The following is a 20,862-nucleotide window of genomic DNA, read 5'->3' as shown; positions in this document are numbered from 1 at the left end:
TTACCTAATTTTTGTATTCTGATTACCTAACACCATTACAAGTAATCCGTTACTCCCCAAGCCTGGCAACGCACATGCAATCGGAGTAATGGGCAAAAATCTACCCGTGTCAGTCGGTTTTTGCTTAAACTGTTTATGACATATTATTAGGCATGGTCTGTAAGAAAGTGCTCAGTGTTGTAGAACTGCAATGCAGCAAGTTATGTGGATGTGGGAAAGAGATTTCAGCAGTGTTTTTTCTTTATGAATGTGCCTATGGAAGTCTGTTTATGCATGGCACATAGAATGCTACTGAAACTGTGCTTCAATGGGAGTCTATGGCAGAACCCCTGTACCATTCAAATCAGCTGTGCAAAAGTGTGATGTTGATCAGACGAGAGGCTTTATACACTCAAGTCTCTCAAGCAGAGAACTCTGCATTGCTCAGCATCTGAGATCAGCATCTGTTCACAATCTGATGTAACACATTTATTTCAGCTTTCACACTCTGATATTTTGCCTATTTTGTTGCAAATAGAGTTTAGAGTTTTTTTGTTTTTTGAGCAAAAATTGCAGACACTGAAAACCATAATCTGTGCTTCCCCACTTTTGAAAATCACCAGCCGCCACTGATCTTGAAAAAAGAACAAGAATCGTATTTGCTGTCCCAGTAGAAACTTTTTAAACAGGGAAAAGTTTGAAAAGATAAGCGTTCTTTAAAGAATTTAAATGAGGCTACGCCCTGTTGCACTGAAGCAGCTTGTTGACTGCAGTGATTTCTATCAATGCTACGACTGAAATTAAAATACTACAATATCAGTGGATCTCCAGACTTGATTATCTACCGTCAAGATAACTAAGATTAGTTAATATACTCACACGCACACAGCCTACACATTCGAATGAAACATGCAGATGTGTAGGTATGCGCTGAAATTATTAAATTCTTTACAGACATAAGCTTTAGTCACCAGTGTTTTAATGTCAACATACCTGCTGTTTTGTTTAGTTAGTCAGAGAACAGCTTCAGGGTAATCTCTGCTGTTTGGTTATAGTTACAAACAACAAGAGAGAGAGAGAGAGAGAGAGAGAGAGAGATAGGAAGCTACAGTTTGTATTACCACAGAAGCTAATACCACCACTGAATTTGCAAAGGAAAAGTCCCCTCCAGTATTCAGATTATTTATTTAGGTTTTTCAATGGTTCATTTATTATGAAATTATTACATTTCATTCCCCTAATCTTAAATATATGGTTATACCCTTTACTTGCTCCATTGGTAATATCATGAGCAGGTGAATTGCAGTGGCTTGAGGACAACATGTAATCAAAAGCATAAGGGTTTAGTGTGTGGTGTCATCATTCGTTATTGAGCGCAACAGTGCCCGGCCACTTTTTCAGCCGGCTTGGTTCTGGAAGTATTTTTCCTGTTCATTTTATCGATAGAGATTTAATAAAATCCAACTCTACAAAAAGAGTTGTAAGCCATGAACCAAACCAACCAGCATTGAGGTGAATCACAACAATACAAACTTTGATTTGAAGCAAATAAGTATTTGAAAATTGCACAACAAGACTGTTTACTGAACATCTTTAATGAGGGAATGAACTACAATCCCATGAACCACTGCAAGTGATGTAATCTAATTGAAAAATGATAGAAAATATAAAACTATTGATTTAAAGTTGTTGTTTATAAGTATAGAGTCAATATATTTAAAGTATATTGCAAAATATTAACATACAGTATATAAAAATATATAAGAAGAGCTCTTTTTCTGCGGTTTGCTTGCAGCAATCCTTTGATTGGTGGATTTTCCCTCTCAGGACCATGAATTCCATTATAGAGTGCAACAGTCTGGTTCTGAAGTAAAAATCCCATTCATTTTCTCAATTGGCGAACTGATATTTAACAATGCCTTATAGAACTACAGAGAGCTCTATGGTTGTTAATCGATAGTATGTGCTGGTATATGTTGGTGCACTGGTATTTGTCATGGCCAATTTGCGTGATCTTCAGCCACCAATGTCTGGACATCCTAGCGGGTGTGCTGCACTATCAGGGTTGTTGATCAGTCTCCCTTAATAAAAATCGAGAGTTCATGGCAAAATGCCGCAAACTTGCAGCAAATTCGGCACTGATCATTTTCACATTTGAATGAGTTTTGCCGCAAACTTGCAGCAAATTGTCCATTGTTTCCAAAGGTTTGCAGCAGGTTCACCACTACCGGTGAAGAGCCGCAGCTTCTGGCAAACATTTGCAGCGAATCACAAGCTCATATGCATGTGAAAGTAGTGAGTGGCAAATTTGCTGCAAATTTGTGGCAAGTTTGCCAAAACACTCGATTTTTTGTGATGGACTAAGACAAATCTTATGGAGATGAAGGCGAACAAAAACAGGTTGCTAATAAAGAAGATTTATGCTTGGGCAAAGATGAACCAACCCAACAGGTTTATGCGTCAGATAGGATTCTCCAAGATGGGCTTGGTTGTGAGGTCAAAAGGCCATATTTGTCACGACAAGAGTGTTCAATACCACACATTTACAGTGTACACGAACCAGGCGGTGGTTGATGTTTGATGCTAAAAACACGTTTAAAGTGATAGTCCACCCACAAATGGAAATTTTGTAATTCTGGATTTTCATTTTTGGGTGAACTATCCCTTTAATTACTGATTCTGGAATCATAACTTGTAAAGTACCAATGAAAGTAAAACATGGAAAGATTGATTACAGTATAACCTCTATCCTCTCTAAACAGTTCAGCCCTGTCTAAAACTTCCCCACTATTACTCAGTTCTTTGGTCTTTGTGGCATGTGTCATGGAAACACAAATAGTAACAATCAAAGCAACGCTCAGATGTTTACAAGACATTCTACAGAATTCCCCTTAGCCAGAACAGAGTGAAAAGAGGAGGTGCAACTGTTATTTAAAAATGCATTTTACACCCAAGCAATGGTTCATTGCAATGTCAGAAAAATAGTCCCATCACTGATACTCACTCAGAAGTATTTTAACAAATTATTCAATTTTTCAGACACCTGATAGGTAGTATTTATTTTTGCGACTCAATGAACAAATGTATAATAAACAATTGTTGGTGAAGCTACTGTTAAAGTGTAACTTTCCAAGCTTCAAGCAACTCATAATTTAGAGTAGTTAAAGGTGAAGTGTGTACAGTAATTAATTGTTTTTTTTTTAAAGTTAGGGGGCAATATCTTTTTTAAATAACTATCCAATGATATTGTTTATAATTTAATCCAACATAGTATCAAAGAATCACATTACTATACCTAAATTTGTGCAAAATGTTTTTGTTTTTTTAATGTGGCTCTTTGTACGCATTGCGATATATTCCTGGTAAAATTAACACTAGAGGCGCTACAACAACAATTACTTTTAATCCCTTCCACACAATTACGAGTAAAACTTAATCCTCTTCAATCCAGTTCATGTAATCTTTTAAGTGAAGAGAAGGTAAACATTTGTGGCTCGCTGTTTATAATGGAGGACTCGAGCTCGAGACTGGACCCGAGCCCGAGGAGCCCCCACAAAAAATTGCTGACGATGGCGATTGTTACCGTGGATAATGATCGGGACAGCAAGCCATTAATAGGGTTGTTTAATGAGATACTGTGGATTGGGCCTGCTGGTTTCTTATAAGAAACTGACCCCCCCCCCCCCCCAAAAAGTATCTGGGAAGAATTTAACAAATATAAGCCGCGTGGGCATTGATGATGATGTTATAAGGGATTGAGTGCTTGTATTAACCTTTAGTACTGTGAGTTCCTGCGGGAGCTGTCCGGTGCTGAAAATGGGGGGGGGGGGTCACTTCGTTAGATGTTGGTTGGCGGCGGATGCATTTGTGAGTATGCATGTCTAGGCCTCTAGACATTTACCATTTGAAAGGGAGGGCACGCGCTGCAAATGAGAGAGGGTTCTTGCTCACAGCATTCGAACGGGTGAGCCCAGCAAGCAATCGAAAGGGGACCCACACCACATTTGATCGGGAGAGCCCCCTCAGCGGTCTGAAAGGGAGAGTCCACGATACAAATAAACATGAGTTAGCTCACACAGCCATCGAACGGGAGAGCCCGGGTTGCATTCGAACGGGCGAGCCCTCACTGCGATTCGGATGGGAGAGCCCACAGCCGGATAGTGAAAGCCCACACAGCGCTCAAACAGGAGAGCCCATGGCCGAAACCTGGAAGCTCACATGGCATTCAAACGGGGGAGCCCACGGACGGAGCATGGTAACTCATGCCGTGCTCAAACAGGAGAGCTAGCACGGTGCTCAAACGACAGAATTGATGCAGGTGGAACCTTGAGCTATGAACAAATTTAAGTTGCAAAAAATGTATTAGTTAAGTTATTTATTCATTCATGTATATTAAATGCTTACAAACGTTTGTATATTATCGATATGCGCATATGTGTACCTATGAACGAACGTACGAGCAACCTGCGCATGGACGACCAAACGCATATGCCCTTTCATTAGACGAGAGTACGAGAAGATTGGAGAAGATGACTGAATGGGTGATTCCTATAAGAATTTGGTGAGCTCATCTGAAACAGTTTGTTCTGATGTAACTGTGAAAAGTGCCTGAAAACCAACGGCCAAGAGATTGAATTTGCTGCTCGGGTGGACCTTTGTGTGGTGGTGGTTGCTGCTCCCTTGTGGAATGAATGACTGGAATGACAGGTCGTCCAGGATGCCGAATGGGGATAGCAACTAGGGCATAGCAATTGGAGATAGTAGAGAAGAAAATGTAAGCATTGTAGAAGCAGTGCCTGATAGCACAGCGGACATTTATTTGATGTGTGTTTATATCTATAATACGTATTTCAATAAGTATGTCTTGGAAGTCATTAAGACATTCAGCAGATGTCCCTGAGATGTTAGTGATTTAGAAAGATTACAACTCTGATCTTTAATAAATTTAGCAGATGCCAATTAGACTGATGCTTCCAGATGAAAAGGTCTATAATTGAAATCTCGGAGACACATGTAGCCTACGCCATCTTGGGTGGCGATTACGGGCACATGGAAATGAGCTCTCACAGGAACTGTTGTGCTGCATGGAGGAATCTGCAACGCCCCCCCCCTTCCCCCTACCACAGGGAAGGGAGAGGACATGTAATGCCCGTGCCTGTTCGCCCCATGCAAGAATTGACCCGCTCTGCTCTACTCGCCCTCAACTTGACCTTAAGCCACCTCCAGATGTAAGTCATTTGAACGGGAGTGTTCACTCTGCGAAACGAACAGGCTGAATCCTAAAGCAAGGCACCGCACAGCGTTCGACAGGAGAGCCTATGCTTTCCACATGAAAATGATTGATTCTGGATTTCGAACAAGAGCTCACTCAGCACTGCGAATGGGCTGAATCCGCTAACAAGGGACCGCACAGCGTTCGATGGGAGACCTCCTGTTTCACATAAAAATTAGTAATGCTGTATATTAAACAAGCAAACATTGTGATATGCATGGGCCGAATCCTCGAGCATGGGACTGCATGGTGTACGATGGAAAGGGCCCATGTTTTTGTGTAAAGTTATTTACACTGCATTTAAATGGAAGCTCATACTATATTTGGGTGAAAATGATTGATGCTGAGAAGCTGGCTTATGGCGAACTGTTTAGAGTTGACCTGAAGCAACCCGACTGTCAGTCAATAAAGTGTGTAGTGATTCATTTGGCATAAGTGGCATAATCTGAGACGGTTAATCAGAAAAGCACATCACAGTTACAGTGCTTAGTCACACGGCCCAGAAAACATGCCCTGGTTTCGGCACCTGAACAGCAGTAGCAGGAGCTACTTAATGACACATTATTTTAAGATTGTGTAGCACGATTAGGTGTTGCAAGACACCTGAAGATATGTGTAAAACAAAGTAGCCGTGTTCAAACACTTGTTGAGGGAGAAAGAACGAAACGTAGCATCTGTGGACACCTTTGGGGGAAGGGAATAGACTCTTATGATTTATATAATTATTACAGCTTATTATTGGTAGAGAAGCAGTGCTAAATTCAGTGGCCTGCGAGCCTTCAAGGGTGAAGAAAGTCTTGCAAGTAGTTCAAGGGCACATACTGATTTGTGGATCACAGCAAATAGAGAGAAGGGAGTTTAGATTGCACTGATAGGGAGATTAGCTTGGTCAGTTTTTCTTACTTAGGCATAAATAACAGCCATCAGAGGCCTGTGGGCCATAGAGGGATTAACATTTAAGCAGTTGTGTAATGGAAATGCATGAGCAGCCATAATGGTGATCAGTAGGTCCAAGCAGGTGAATAAAGGAAGTTTATTGTAGTGGAAAGATAGTGTTCTCTTTTCCTTACAATTGTAAGCAGGGGGAGAGGATGCAGAGACAAACTTAATTTATTTGCTGGATTACATTTTTTGATCATATGTGAAGCAATCAGGATACATACAGGATGCAACGTCATTTAAAGTGGTGATTTGTTATTGAATTATGAGACACTTGAAACTAGAGTACTTGGATGACTGTCTCTGGTCTGATATTGTTTAGCTTATACATATGGTTTGGGTCTTTAGTAGATTATTCTCTGAACGTAATGTGAGTAATTAAATTAATTCTGTATTATATTGGGACGAGATGACTCTTCTCTTTATGATGGGGAAATACAAAATTATTTGGAGTTTGTGCCTGAGAATTGGATTTAAAAATATTTGGACACCATTTGCATTAGTGTTGAATAAATAAGCCTTCTTTATATTATAGCCTATAATAAATTCTACAGAATAACTTAAATATTCTGAGGATAAAAGCCAAATTCGAGGCCAAATCATCCGGTACTGATTTCAACACGTTACTCTACTCAAGTGACATGAAGCACACCAAACACAGACTGCAGGTGTACAACGAAGGTATATGTGTACTACAGGTATACAACGAAGCAGTTGCCACTAGCCGCTGTTGCCATGAAAATAAGAAAATAGTGAGCTGCTACGGCAGCTTTGTTGAAAACTAGAGCTTATCTGATAAGGGCAAATGCTTCATGCATAGAAGGTCATCTGCCGCATGGATCTGACGCGGGTAAGTGGGCGGGCCCAAATGCCAGAAGAACTGTCGCAGGACAGAGGTTAGCAGTGGCTTATATATATATATGCTTACTCCAGCATTGATTGGTTGGATTAAATTAACATGCTCCTCCTGAACTTTTGTTAAGAACTTCATTTGGAGCATAAAGCTCCAGCGAATCTTCTCCAGCCTTCGCGATTCTGAGCGAGCCAACTAATATTTTTCCAAGTCTTGCCTTTCGTCTTCATCTCCTCCACCGTCCTCCTCCAAGTCCCCAACAGTCTACCCCTTTTTCTTTTTCCAGGTGGTGTCCATCTGAGTGCTGTATGAAGATGTCTCGTTTTGTTCATTCGTAGAACGAGGCCCAGTCATCTCCACTGTCTCTGCTTGATTTTGTCTGCGATGTTGCTGATGCCTATGCATCTGCTTACTTCTTTGTTGCTAATATGCTGTTCTCAATGAACACTGAGGATTGTGCTGGAGGCACCGTCCTTCAAAGCCTCTGAGCCTACTTTCAATTTTCTTGTTGGTCCTCTAAGTCTTTGTGGCATACAACAGGACTGAGTGCACATTATACCTGTAGATCTTCAGTTTGGTCCTGATCTGCAGCAATGACGACTTCCAGATGTTGTTGAGCCTAGGGAAGGCTTGTGCTGCTTGGATGATTCTGGTGAAAATCTCTCTTTCAGTGCCACTATCCACCAAGATGTAGCTGCCAATATACCTGAAGTCTTTTACTTCCATTAATGGTAGTTTTCTTGATGTTCTTTGTCCTCGGCTTAATCAGTTTGGACTTGCCAGGGTGAATCCTGAACCTGATGCTTCTAGCTGTCTGGTCAACTCTGCAGGTCTTTTCTTAGATGTCCTTCTGAGCAGGTAAGAGAAGCGCCAAGGTGTCTGCAGAGTCACAATCTTCAAGTTGTGCAGTCAGTCCCCATACCACTCCTCTTGGTCTGTCTTTGGTGGCTCTTCTCATCACCCAGTTGATGACCATAAGGAAAATTGTTGGCGAGATTACGCAGCCTTGCCTGACCTCTGTACCCTATATATTCTTATTCATAAACACTTACTTTTTGCTCTGTTCCAAACACAATGCTATCTTATGACATCTTAAAACTTTTACTATAGCGCATGGCTTGTAAGATGACACGTTTTAATGTTTTCGTTACATAATCAACTACATTTACAATCTTTTTCGCTTGATTAAGTTAGGCAGTAGCTCAACTTGCAATGCAAAGAACCAGGGAATGAGTCCTGAGGAGCGTGCGAGTTGACACGTGAGCCGAAAGTGTCACAGAAGCACCACAAACTGACGTGGTCTTCAGCAATTGTGTTTTTCATCTCACATTTGCTTTTTATGACACTATCGGTTAGATTTAGGTGTTAGGTTTAGGGTAGGGAGGTTGTTGATTTAAAACCCGAAAGAACTTTAGCCTTAAAAACCTAATCTGTTTAGGAGAATATTTAACTCAATTTTTGCAACATACAGTAGACATTTCACCTTGAGCCTTTGGGAGAGCTTGTTTGATTAATGCTTCATTTCAAGAGTTCCAGCCTCAGTTCTAGTATTTTGTCACACTACATTACTGCTTGTTACAAATAATAGCTTGTAACAACAAAAGCTATGCTACTTTGAAACCTATTGTCATACTACTGATAAATGTAGTTAATTTAGTAGCGTCACTAGCATTAGTCAGTTCTACACTCTAAGGAACACACCTGGCTGCTGCCTGTATGCAGTTCTCTAATAAACCTCCTTGTCTTTTTACAAAACTTACTGAGAACATAACCTCACTTATATAAGCAAACTCTAACAAACATAATTCAGTACTGGCGAAACAGCTCGGGACAAGGAGAAAATCTAAAGTATGCAGTGATTCCCAAAAACACTGTAAACAGGGGAATAACTTTCTACAGTCTGAAATGTTGACTTTGATGCTCTGAGAAGTTTTGTCTGCTTTTTAGATATGTGCTATGATGTGATTTCAGTAAAATGAAACCTCACGAAAAGTTTCCAACAAACCAAAGTGACTTACAGTGGTGCTTGCCAGTTCATAACTCAATGTCACAATGCTAGGGCATATGTAGTTACTACGGTGTTCAGAGTATTTTTAGGGCATTGCTGTGGGGTTGCTAGGGTGCTCTGGGTGGTTGTTAAGGCATTAAACGTTCTTATCATCTTAGGAGAATTCCAAAGGATTTTTGTAGAAAGGGGATGCCACATGAAAAGTTGTTCCAAATGAAAGTGAAAAAAATTAATCTTTTCAGGAAGGGCCCTTCCACAAGATTGTTGGCAAAGGGTAAATATTCCCTTCAGAGTGCTCTGCCCTTTGGAGTGAGTAGGGTATAGGGATGATCACTTTCAATCGGAATTCGCCCATTGTCTCAGTTATTTCAATGTAAACCCTTTGTCTTACCAGTCATTTTAAAATCTGAGGTTATTTACGTTAAATAAATAGCAAAGACCTCAGATGCACTCTCCATCTCTCTCAGTAGGGTTGCCCCATATTAGTCCCAATTGTTAGCTGGGACGTCCCGTATTTAGACCTAAATGAAGATGTTCTTTAAACTATATGTCTATGGATGATCAATGACCCAACATTAATCAATTTTTGAGAGTGATACAGCAGTCACTTTCACAAATACAGCTTTTTCCAGAAAATTTACAGCAATTTTACATTTTGAAGTCATGTGTTAACACGACCCACTGGAAAATACCGGTAAATCAGCTCTAGTAAGCTCTAGTTTTCCTGAATGTGAAGTTGTAACATTACCTGAAAAGTTCAGTTTTTATGCTATGTGTGAACAATGGCATAAGATTAACTGTTTGAGCATGTATGAGGTCAGAACGCACTGACATTAGAAGTCTGCTTTGGATTATTCAGTTACTCAGGAGTTTAAAAATTGCCATTAAATTGGACAGAGTAAAATGATCCCATCTAGTCAGAGGATGTCAAACATGCCAACTACAGAGGAAATCTTGTAGTGTATGATGCTCCACAACTCAAATCTGAAGTCATATTGTGAGCAGCCGACCGTGTGAGGCCATGACACTGGAGTACGAAAAAATGGAGATGGCAAACAAGCATTGAAAGTGGAGCTTAACTTTTTAACGCCACTCACCTCCAAGCCCTGTCACATTCTCTGTCTTTCCACCCAAGACTGCTCCCAAATCTGCTTGGCCTGTTTCTTTTGAGACTCAGAATGGAGAAGCGGCAACATCAACAGCAGTGTTTTTGTATATTCATGTTTTCCTACTTCTGTCAAGTGGCCTCTAACAGAGAATGTGTGTTTCCACGTGAGTTTGTGATTTGATGGGATTGACTTTACAGCCATATAGAGTGTGATCCTCAGTCGTTTGGTGTGTGATCCCCAGTTTTTGTCTGTAGCCAATTACATAGTCGATAAGTGTATGATACCTAGTATATTTAGATTCTGTTTACATTTTAGGCATTGTGTAGTGTAATCCAGCCTTAATGTGCTTCTCTTCATCCAAACATTTGTCAACTAATAAAATAACTTAATCTCAAAATGTAACGGCATGTTGGTGCATGATAGAAAAATGGAAAAGACAGAAAGCTGTTGCATGTGTGAAAATCAGATATGATACACCAAGGAAATCCAACAATTTTTCTGCAATTTAATGTGTTTCATGTGTGAGGGTGGCTAATGTGGGGGTTGACACTGGTGCCCCTCAAAAAAATAGGTGCTTGACACCACTGCTAACGCTTCTCTAACTTTGCCTTGTTTCTATCTCACTATACATTTTATTGGCACTATATTTATACTTCACCAGTTTTGTTGTTAAAAGTCCTGACTGGGTCGTTTGCTGTTTGTCTGGCTGTTATTTTCAGATTGGGCCTACGCAGATCACGTTAAGAATGGTGTGTTTTTATCCTTCATAGAAAGTGACGTCACAGGAATGACATTAGGTCAGAGAACAGGAAATGCTTTCATCTTTATCGCACCACCAACTTATACCATTTCCTCCATTGTTCAGGCTGGAGTACCAGCCGCTCTTACAGCGTCTCAGGGACTCTCTGAGTTTTTGCCTTTCAGTGTGTTTTACTAAGTCTCCACTCTGGTTTATTGGCTTCCTGCAGTATCAGATATCATAGATAAAACATAAAGGCATATAACCGTATTTATTTTTATTTTTTTCATAATTTCAGGACATAAGCAATGAAAGAAGGTCAAAGGGAGGGTGTTTTTGAGGTAAGTGCGCATCATGGAGATGAAACGTCCTTCCGCTTCTTGCAAGCCTGCTCATATGACCTTCCTCTGGTCACGTCACCCTTGAGGTTGTGGGTCAAATTCGCACCAAAGACCCCCCAGAGAGAACAACTCCTTGTCTGAGAGACCAGAATAGAAAGTCCCTCACCCCACCATCTCCCCCTTGTCCAAGACTACAAAAACTTGATGAGGAAAGGAAAACATCCTCTCCAGGCAAGTGCTACTGCCAGCTCCTAGGCAGGTTAATGTCGGGCCACAGGAGAGGGTCTTTGACTGAATTTCCCTGTTGAATAACACAAAAGTGACTCTGGGGAGCTCTGTTTATCTTCTGCACAGCAGATGGTGTTGAAGACTTTGACTTTCATGTTTTGGAGGGTCTCACTTGAAAGAGTTTTAAACAGAGCTACACCCTACATGATTAAAAAGTAAGGTTCTCAGGATGTAATGATAATTTCTGTTTGAAAAAAATGTCAGTAATTAGTGGTGTTTTGTATGGCAAGCATCACTAATATTGCACATATCAACCTGGGCTGCGTTTCCCAAAAGCATCGCAAGCTTAAGTTGATCGTAGAGATCATTGGCGCCAATGGTTTCTACAGTCTACCTAGGCTTACGATGCTTTTGGGAAATGCAGCCCTGGTCTCACGATTAGTCCTAATAATAGTAAGAGATTGCGGAATCGCAAAAAAATCTTACAAGTTGGCTCATACAAAAATGCAGGCTTTTACTCCAATTGAGACAAATAAATGAACCAATGGAAAATATTATTTTGATTTTTCCTGAGTTTAACGCAAAACCTAAACCTAATCATGATTTTAAAAGGAAAATCACTGTTTTGTACCATGGAAAAAAAGAAAACAGTGGGGTCTTGACCAAGCATCCTTGCAGTTTTTCTAAATGTGTAACCCATACGCAGAACCCCAAACCTTACTATGATTTTAACAGTTCATATATTGGAACTTTGCTCCATTGAAAAAAAGAGAATACAGTTTGTAACGAGATGAGGGAAGTGTATTACATCTTATAGACATCCATCAGTCATTCATATTGCATAAATAAATATGGAATGAGAGGTGGGCTTCTATGTTTCTATGCAATCAGTGACTTATGTTGAAGGAGGAACAAAAGCCATAGGGACCCTAATGTAATAGAGACCTGGGGGTGGACTCTTGGGCCAGTAATCAACCATCCAGATCACCCTATCAACAACCTAGCAACACTCTAGCAATCATTGAGAACATGATAGCACAACGACATAGCAATGTTCACCTGGCAAACAAGAAAACTGGCAAAAAAAACAAACAAAAAAAACAGACGAATCTCACGGTTAAGTCAGTGATAGGAGGTTAGACGTTTTTTCTGCTAAAATCAGTCTATGCATTTCAAAAGTTTTTACTGCCCTCAGGACTAAGCTGGAACTGCAGTCAGGTGCATGTGCAACAGTACTGAGACTGCATGCTTTCACTTGCTTCTTTGAATGGATGTGACATGAAAGGCATAGCACATGTGATTTTCTGCAACTTGAAGAAACTGAAGGAAGGACCTGCAGATGATTGTGCGCCTCTTAAGTTAAGAAAACCTCTTAAGTTAGAAACAACATAGCAACCCCAAGAACACACTAGCAACTGCATACCAATTTTTACATAATTAAAGATAAATGGGCGACACACACAACACCGACTTAGGGCATTTTCAGACCCGTAGCTTGTTTGATTTTTTCAAAAACAGGGGCTAAAATTGTTACAATATTGCATTGTCTCCTTGGTTCAGATTGCTTTCACAATGCAACGTTTCAAAACGGACCAAAATTGTGTTTATAGTCATATGTGAGCAAACTGTCCGTTGGTCAGTATGTTTGTGCGCTGTTCCAGGATTTAGCTCATACATCGATAATGTGAGAATTGTGTTAACCGCTAAAAATTTTAGAGTATTGTCACCTGTTTCGAGTATGTAAACTTTTTGCAAAACATTGCCGCATGGTACAGAATGCGTGTTCCAATCAGAGGTTGTGCATCAAAAAAATGTTTCACTCAGACAGAAGTTGTTAAATTTCAGTCAATATTATTTTTATCCATCATTAGTTACTTTTGTATTATTTCAGCATTGAAAAGTGCCTGTTTTCAGTCAGAGGTCCCTCAAGTGATCTCTCACGTACACACAAACACATAGATACACTAAATGAAGAGAAAGTGAAGACACGCAATGAAAACTGCTGCACTAGTTCTATTTCATTCTTTTTTGTTGAGAGTTTTTCTAAACAAATGCTCCAACCGAGCTAGGTGTGAAAACGGCCTTATTTCTTAGGTGAAAATGAGAATCTAATGCCAGCGTTGCCATCTGTAAATTTCTTGTGGCGCACTTAGGCTACGATCACACTAATCCGATTGAAACCTCAATTTTCAGTTTCATAATGGCACTGTTTTCCTTAGTCCAAATGCAGAGAGTTTTTGAAAGTCTCCATTTTTGGTGGACGAAAATGTTGTTCCAGTGTGAATAAGAGGTATAAACATAGCAAAATTAATGAATTTTCAAAAGTTTTTAGGGCTGTCAATTTAACGCATTAATTTAGAGCAATTAATTATATAAAAATAAATTAATGCAATTAACCATGCCCATTGACACGTAATTACCATGTTAATTCTGTAATAAAAGTACAGATTTTCCTACCATATGAGCAGTTCAAGCTTGAAGAACATCTGTTTTTATGAGCCGCGTCAATGGGTGGCAGCGCGCCTCAACAAACCTCACAAGCAGTGCAGAAAGAGAATGAGAACCACTCCCTTAGGAGGAAGCACAACCAGAGATTCTTTTAATTACTGAGATAACAACCTCCACAGTTCTATCATAGGAGAGAGCGTAATGGTCAACTAGCATGTTACAAAAGTTATTCACCATTTGCAAATACCTTACAAATGAATGGGGAGAGCCATAAACTGACACCTACCTGTCGCAAAATCATGACTTCGCTTATAAATCATCAATTTATCATAGTAAATTCCACACATAGTTCATTCTAAAAGAATTGTTTTGTGTAAAATATGTTGAAGATTAGCGGACAGGTGGTTAATTCATTAAGTGATGAGCTGTTTTCTTACAAATGCAGTTTATTCAGCATCACCTCCATAGACATTCATTAAAAAATAACGGCCTCTTGTCTCCTCGCCAGTGTACCGCCATATAATGTCTATGGGAGCCCTGCGTTATGCTATTTTAGGTTAAGCTTTAGGCTCCCCTAGAAGGGCTCTGGCACAACAGAATACAGGAGACTTGAGACATGATTGTCAAAGTTTCCACTACTTTTAACTTGATATAGCATCCTAAAAATGCAGCGTTTATGACGCTGAATACCAGTGAGACGCTCCAAACGTGTCCTTCTGAGGCACGCATATGTACATAGAGCAACAATTGAAAATAGCGCAGACGGAACACAAGAACTGGACACATTGACGGACTGTTGGCTTGCTCAATGATATGAGAATAAAACAAACAATAAATTGAGTTCTTAGGCCACTTTTTGTATTCTCTGATCAATGCTTTACTCATCTGCCACAATAATGCAATTTATTTCAAACTGAATTTCAATCCGCATAATGTATTTATTATAGGCCCTACATATTATATTGATAAAAAATTTAATTATTATGCATTATTTATAAGAATTATCTTTATTTGGGTGCCTTTCGAAGCAAACAATGATGTTTGCAATTAATTAAGATTAATTTGATTAATTAATCAGCATGCTATGTAATTCATTCAATTAAAAATATGAATCTATTGACAGCCCTAACAGTCTAATATTTCTAGTATGCTAGTTTCATTGAAACACAAAGGGGATCCCACAAGTTAAACTTTTGTGCCCTTATGGGTCCAGTTTATTTGAATGTTTTCGGCATATAGGCCTATGCGATTACTTGTTCAATTTGTTGAGTACTTTTCACTGTTAAAATGTAATAGATTCACATATTCTCACTATCCTCATTAATGTCAAAAAGCTTGGCTTTATTACAATGCAAACAAGCAAATAATTAAATGTATTCTGTGGTGAAGTGGTGTCATCTTCATACCCTAACTAAGAGCATGCCTTTGTGGTGTGGGTTTTGCAGGCCGGTTCCTCTGTGCGTGAGACGACTGTTTGCCATAGCTTTGTTTATGTTTCTTTAGCCTGTCACAGAAAGTATGTATTGTCAGAAAGCGCTCATTTCTAACCTCTATACCAGCACACAGAATCCTTTGGGAGGTGTTTCAAAGCTGGTTCCATCTCACTTACAATCTCACTGTGAAAAAAAAGGACGGCTAGACAAACATTTCCATGAGGTTTTTTTAGGTAAGGTCTTGGAATGCCAAAGTACTTTTTACGTCATCGTGACTTGGTCTAATTTTTCCTGTCTGCATTTGCAGTTTGTGAATATTACAGTGGCCCCAAAAAGTATTTTGACACTTAAAGGAATAGTTCACTCAAAAATTTTAATTCTCTCATGATTTGCACCCTCCTGGCATCCCAGATGTGTATGACTTTCTTTCTTCTGCAGAACACAAATTAAGATTTTTAGAAGAATATCTCAGCTCTGTAGGTCCATACAATGCAAGTGAATGGGTGCCAAACTTTTGAAGCTCCAAAATCCACATAAAGGGAGCATAAAAGTAATCCACATGACTCCAGTGTTAAATCCATGTGTTCAGACATGATTTGAGATGGGTGAGAAACAGGTCAATATTTAAGTAATTTCTTTTTTTTTATCATAAATTCTCCTCTCTGCCCATTAGGGGGCGATATCACCAAAAACAGAAGAAGGAGAATGTGAAATTGATGGAAAAATTACATAAATATTGATCTGTTTCTCACCCACACCTATCATATCACATCAGAAGATACGGATATGGAGTCATCTGTAGTACTTTTATTTTGCCCTTATGTGGATTTTTGAGCTTCAAAATTTTGGCACCCATTCACTTGCATTGTATGGACCTACAGAGCTGAAATATTCTTCTAAAAATCTTCATTTGAGTTCAGCAGATGAAAGAAAGTCATACACATCTGGGATGGCATGAGGGTGAGTAAAAGATGAGAGAATTTTCATTTTTGGGAGAATTAACCCTTTAAGCCACACTTAAAAATTTATGAATGTCATAGCATTTGATAACAAAATGCCATTTCAAAAAGAGTCATTTTGCAATACGTTATGAGCAACTAGTGTCAATTAGATATGTCTTCATTCTGAACTGTATAGCTACAGTATAGTTTTATTGTTTCAAGCCAAACAAACTTCTTTTTGTGGAATGTTTTGCCTGAAAATGATCCTGTCTTTAAAATAAATGCCACTTGGTTTGATACTTTGTTATCTAATGAAATGACATCTATGCATTTTAAAGTGTTGCTTAAGTGTCCAAAAACGTGTTGGAGCCACTGTATTTGCAAAAGCCCTTATCAAGCACTTTGAGGTGAGAGAACGTCACAATTCTGCCAATCAAACACATATTTTCAGACCTATCTGATCCAATGGATTATGTCTCAGCACAGCAGTCAAAACTCCATTCAAAACCCAGTCATCATGGTGTTGCTTTGCAGGGTTGATTTTTGAAATAATCGCAGATGTTTATATAAAACTGATCTGTGGCGTTAATCCGATAGCTGTTATCTGACGGCAGATGGAATGATTCATGAAATGAAGTGGAACCAGCTCTCACGCACCTCCATAGCAGCGGCGGATATGCGAAATAAACATGAGTCACGTTACTAACACCTGAGACGTTTCACCACTCATCCATGAGACTTCATCAACAAACATTCCTGGATAAATGAAAACAATCACAGACATCACAAGTTTTCTTTTTGGATATGCTCAAGTCCAAGCAGCTCTACAAAATAATTATACAGTAAATTACATGCAGTTCATTATTATTACTTACTTATTACTATGTATGTAAACACAGAATATGAAATGTATTTCATTTTTATAAATGGTTACAGAATAAATGTTTCATGATGTTCGTATCTCATCATAAGATATATTTATGATTATTTATTTTTTTTATTTATTATACATTTCTTTTGAACATTATGTTTATATAGTGGCCCATCCTAATACACAAACACAAATACTTTTGAGAGAGATTGTTGAGTTGCTGTTGTCTGTGTAGCCTCAGCTGCACTCTCTTTGTAATGTTGAAATAAGAGCTGTTGACATGCAGATTTTGTCAGGGGTTGTTGAGGAACGCCCCTGGCATTGAATTCCCACCTGTGCAGCAGTACATACTGTGATCTTTTAACCTCATGCTCATGTATTCACTCTCTTCTGCTTCAGACTGCAGAACGTTCCTTTCTGGAATGTCACGACGAGTCCATCAGCAAAAACAGAAACATATTGTATGGGTGATTCTTCGATTAGGGGAACTTGTCTGTCCCTCAGGATGATTTTACAGGAAAAAAATGTTCTCTACTTGGTACTACCCTAAGAAATATTAATAATAATAATAATTAAAAAACAAATTCATAACAATCGCTGTCCACATTACTGCTGTCATTGCCATCACTTGTCACAGAAACATAAACAGACGTACATACATTATTTCAGAAATCAAATCAAATCACTTTTATTGTCACATAACCATATACACAAGTGCAATAGTGTGTGAAATTCTTGGGTGCAGTTCCGAGCAACATAGCTGTCATGACAGTGATGAGACATATACCAATCTACAATAAACATAAAATTTACACAACACTATTTAAAATCTAATATACACATAATTACACACAACACAATATACAAATAATAACACACAATGTACAGTATACAATACACACAATATAGAATACACATATATAGTATATAAAATATACAGTAGGTTGTATTGTACTGTATTGACATTCAGGCTGTCGTTGATAGTCAGTTGCCAGTGTGTTGTTAAGAGAATATAATTTATGACAGTCCAGTGTGAGATAATAAGCTTAATAAAGTGCAGTGCTGATGTATATTGATCGTGAGAGATCAAGAGTTCAAAAGTCTGATTGCTTGGGGGAAGAAGCTGTCATGAAGTCGGCTGGTGCGGGTCCTGATGCTGCGATACCGCCTGCCTGATGGTAGCAGTGAGAGCAGCCCATGGCTAGGGTGGCTGGAGTCTCTGATGATCCTTCGAGCTTTTTTCACACACCGCCTGGTATATATGTCCTGGAGGAAAGCTCACCTCCTGGAGGAAAGCTCACCTCCGATGATGTGTCTGGTAGTTTGCACCACCCTTTGCAGGGCTTTGCGGTTGTGGTCGGTGCTGTTGCCTTACCAGGCGGTGATGCAGCCAGTCAGGATGCTCTCTACTGTGCTGGGGTAGAACCGTGTGAGGATGTAGCGGTTCATTCCAAACTTCCTCAGCCGTCTCAGGAAGAAGAGGCGCTGATGAGCCTTCTTCAAAATGGCCTCAGTGTGGACGGACCATGTGAGTTCCTCAGTGATGTGGACACTCAGGAACTTGAAGCTGCTGACTCTCTCCACTGGCGCTCCATTGATGGTGATGGGGCTGTGTTCTCTTTCTCTTCTCCTGAAGTCCACCACAAGCTCCTTTGTCTTACTGACACTGAGGGAGAGGTTGTGCTCCTGACACCAGCATGTCAGAGTGTGCACCTCCTCTCTGTAGGCTGTTTCATCATTGTCAGTGATCAGACCTACCACCATCATATCATCAGCAAACTTAATGATGGCATTGGAGCTATGTGTTGCCACACAGTCATGTGTGTACAGAGAATACAGGAGTGGGCTAAGAACACAGCCCTGCAGGGCTCCAGTGTTGAGGGTCAGTGATGAGGAGATGTTACTGCCCATTCTAACCATCTGGCGTCTGCTTGACAGGAAGTCCAGGATCCAGCTGCACAGCGAGCTGTTTAAGCCCAGAGCCCGGAGTTTCTCATCAAACTTGGAGGGCACTATGATGTTGAATGCTGAGCTGTAGTCTACAAACAGCATTCTCACATAAGTGTTCCTTTTTTCCAGGTGAGAAAGAGCAGTGTGTAATGTAGATGCAATGGCATCATCAGTGGAGTCGTTGTTGTGGTAAGCAAACTGCAATGGGTCCAGTGATGGAGGCAGCACAGAGCAGATGTAATCTCTGATTAGTCTCTCAAAGCATTTGCTGATGATGGGGGTCAGAGCAACAGGACGCCAGTCATTTAAGCAAGTGATTTTGGATTGCTTTGGTACAGGCACAGTGGTGGACATTTTAAAGCTTGTGGGAACTACAGACAAAGAGAGGGAAAGGTTGAAAATGTCCGTAATAACACCAGCCAGTTGGTTCGCGCACGCTCTGATGACGCGGCCCGGAATGCCGTCTGGACCCGCGGCTTTACGGCTATTCACCCGTCGGTAGGATCGGGTTACATCCGCTACAGAGATGGAGAGTGAACTAACCTCTGTAGCTTCGGCTGCGAGAGCTCTCTCTGCGAGGGCGGTGTTATTTCCCTTGAAACAAGCATAAAAAGTATTTAGCTCATCCGAGAGAGAGGCAGAGGTGTTCACGACGGAGTTTTTATTCCCTTTAAAGTCCGTGATGATATTAATTCCCTGCCACATGCTTCTAGAGTTGGTGGTGTTAAACTGTCCTTCAGTCTTGTTCCTGTACTGGCGTTTTGCTGCTCTGATAGTTTTTCGGAGGGCATAAGTGGCTTGTTTATGCTCCTCCGCATTCCCGGAATTAAAAGTGGAGGTCCGTACATTAAGTGCCGCGCGAACATCGCTATTAATCCAAGGTTTCTGGTTCGGGTAGATCCGTATTGTTTTGGATGGAACAACATCCTCTATGCACTTTCTGATGAAACACGTCACGCTATCAGCGTAAACCTCGATGTCGTCATCAGAGGTGGACCGGAACATCTCCCAGTCCGTGTGATCAAAACAGTCTTGTAGCATAGAGTCTGATTGGTTCGACCAACACTGGATCGTTCTGAGGGTGGGTGCTTCCTGTTTCAGTTTCTGCCTGTAAGCGGGCAGAAGCAGAATGGAAGAGTGGTCCGATTTGCCAAATGGTGGGGGGGGGAGGGATTTGTAGCCATCCCGGAAGGGAGAGTAGCAATGGTCCAAAACCCGGTCCCCTCGTGTGTTAAATGTGTGTAACCCAAGTAATGTACTTTAAAGTAACTACCTTACTTGAAAGTCAGTAACTGTAATCTGATTACAAGAATTTTGGTAACACTTTACAATAAAGTTGCAATTTTTAACATTAGCTAACAACATTAGTTAACATGAACTAACAATGAACAGTTCTTTTACAGCATCTGTTAATTTTGATTAATGTTAATTTCACCATATAGTAATACATTTTAAAAATCAATAGTTGTATATGTTAACATTAATTAAAGGAATGTTCTGGGTTCAATACAAGCTCAATCGAAATAATTTGTGGCATAATATTGCTTACCACAAAAATTAATTTAGACTCATCCCTCCTTTTCTTTAAAAAAAGCAAAGATCTGTGTTACAGTGAGGCACTTACAATGAAAGTGAATGGTGGCCAATTTCTGAATGTTAAACTACTCACTGTTTCAAAAGTTTAGCCACAAGACATAAAGGATATGTGTGTAAACATATATGAGATGTGCTGCGATCTTCCTGTTGCGCAA

The sequence above is a fragment of the Myxocyprinus asiaticus genome, chromosome 5 (genome assembly GCF_019703515.2).
Source record: "Myxocyprinus asiaticus isolate MX2 ecotype Aquarium Trade chromosome 5, UBuf_Myxa_2, whole genome shotgun sequence".
Classification (NCBI taxonomy): Eukaryota; Metazoa; Chordata; class Actinopteri; order Cypriniformes; family Catostomidae; genus Myxocyprinus; species Myxocyprinus asiaticus.
The sequence above is the reverse complement of the archived record's forward strand: the minus strand, read 5'-3'. Positions refer to the sequence as shown.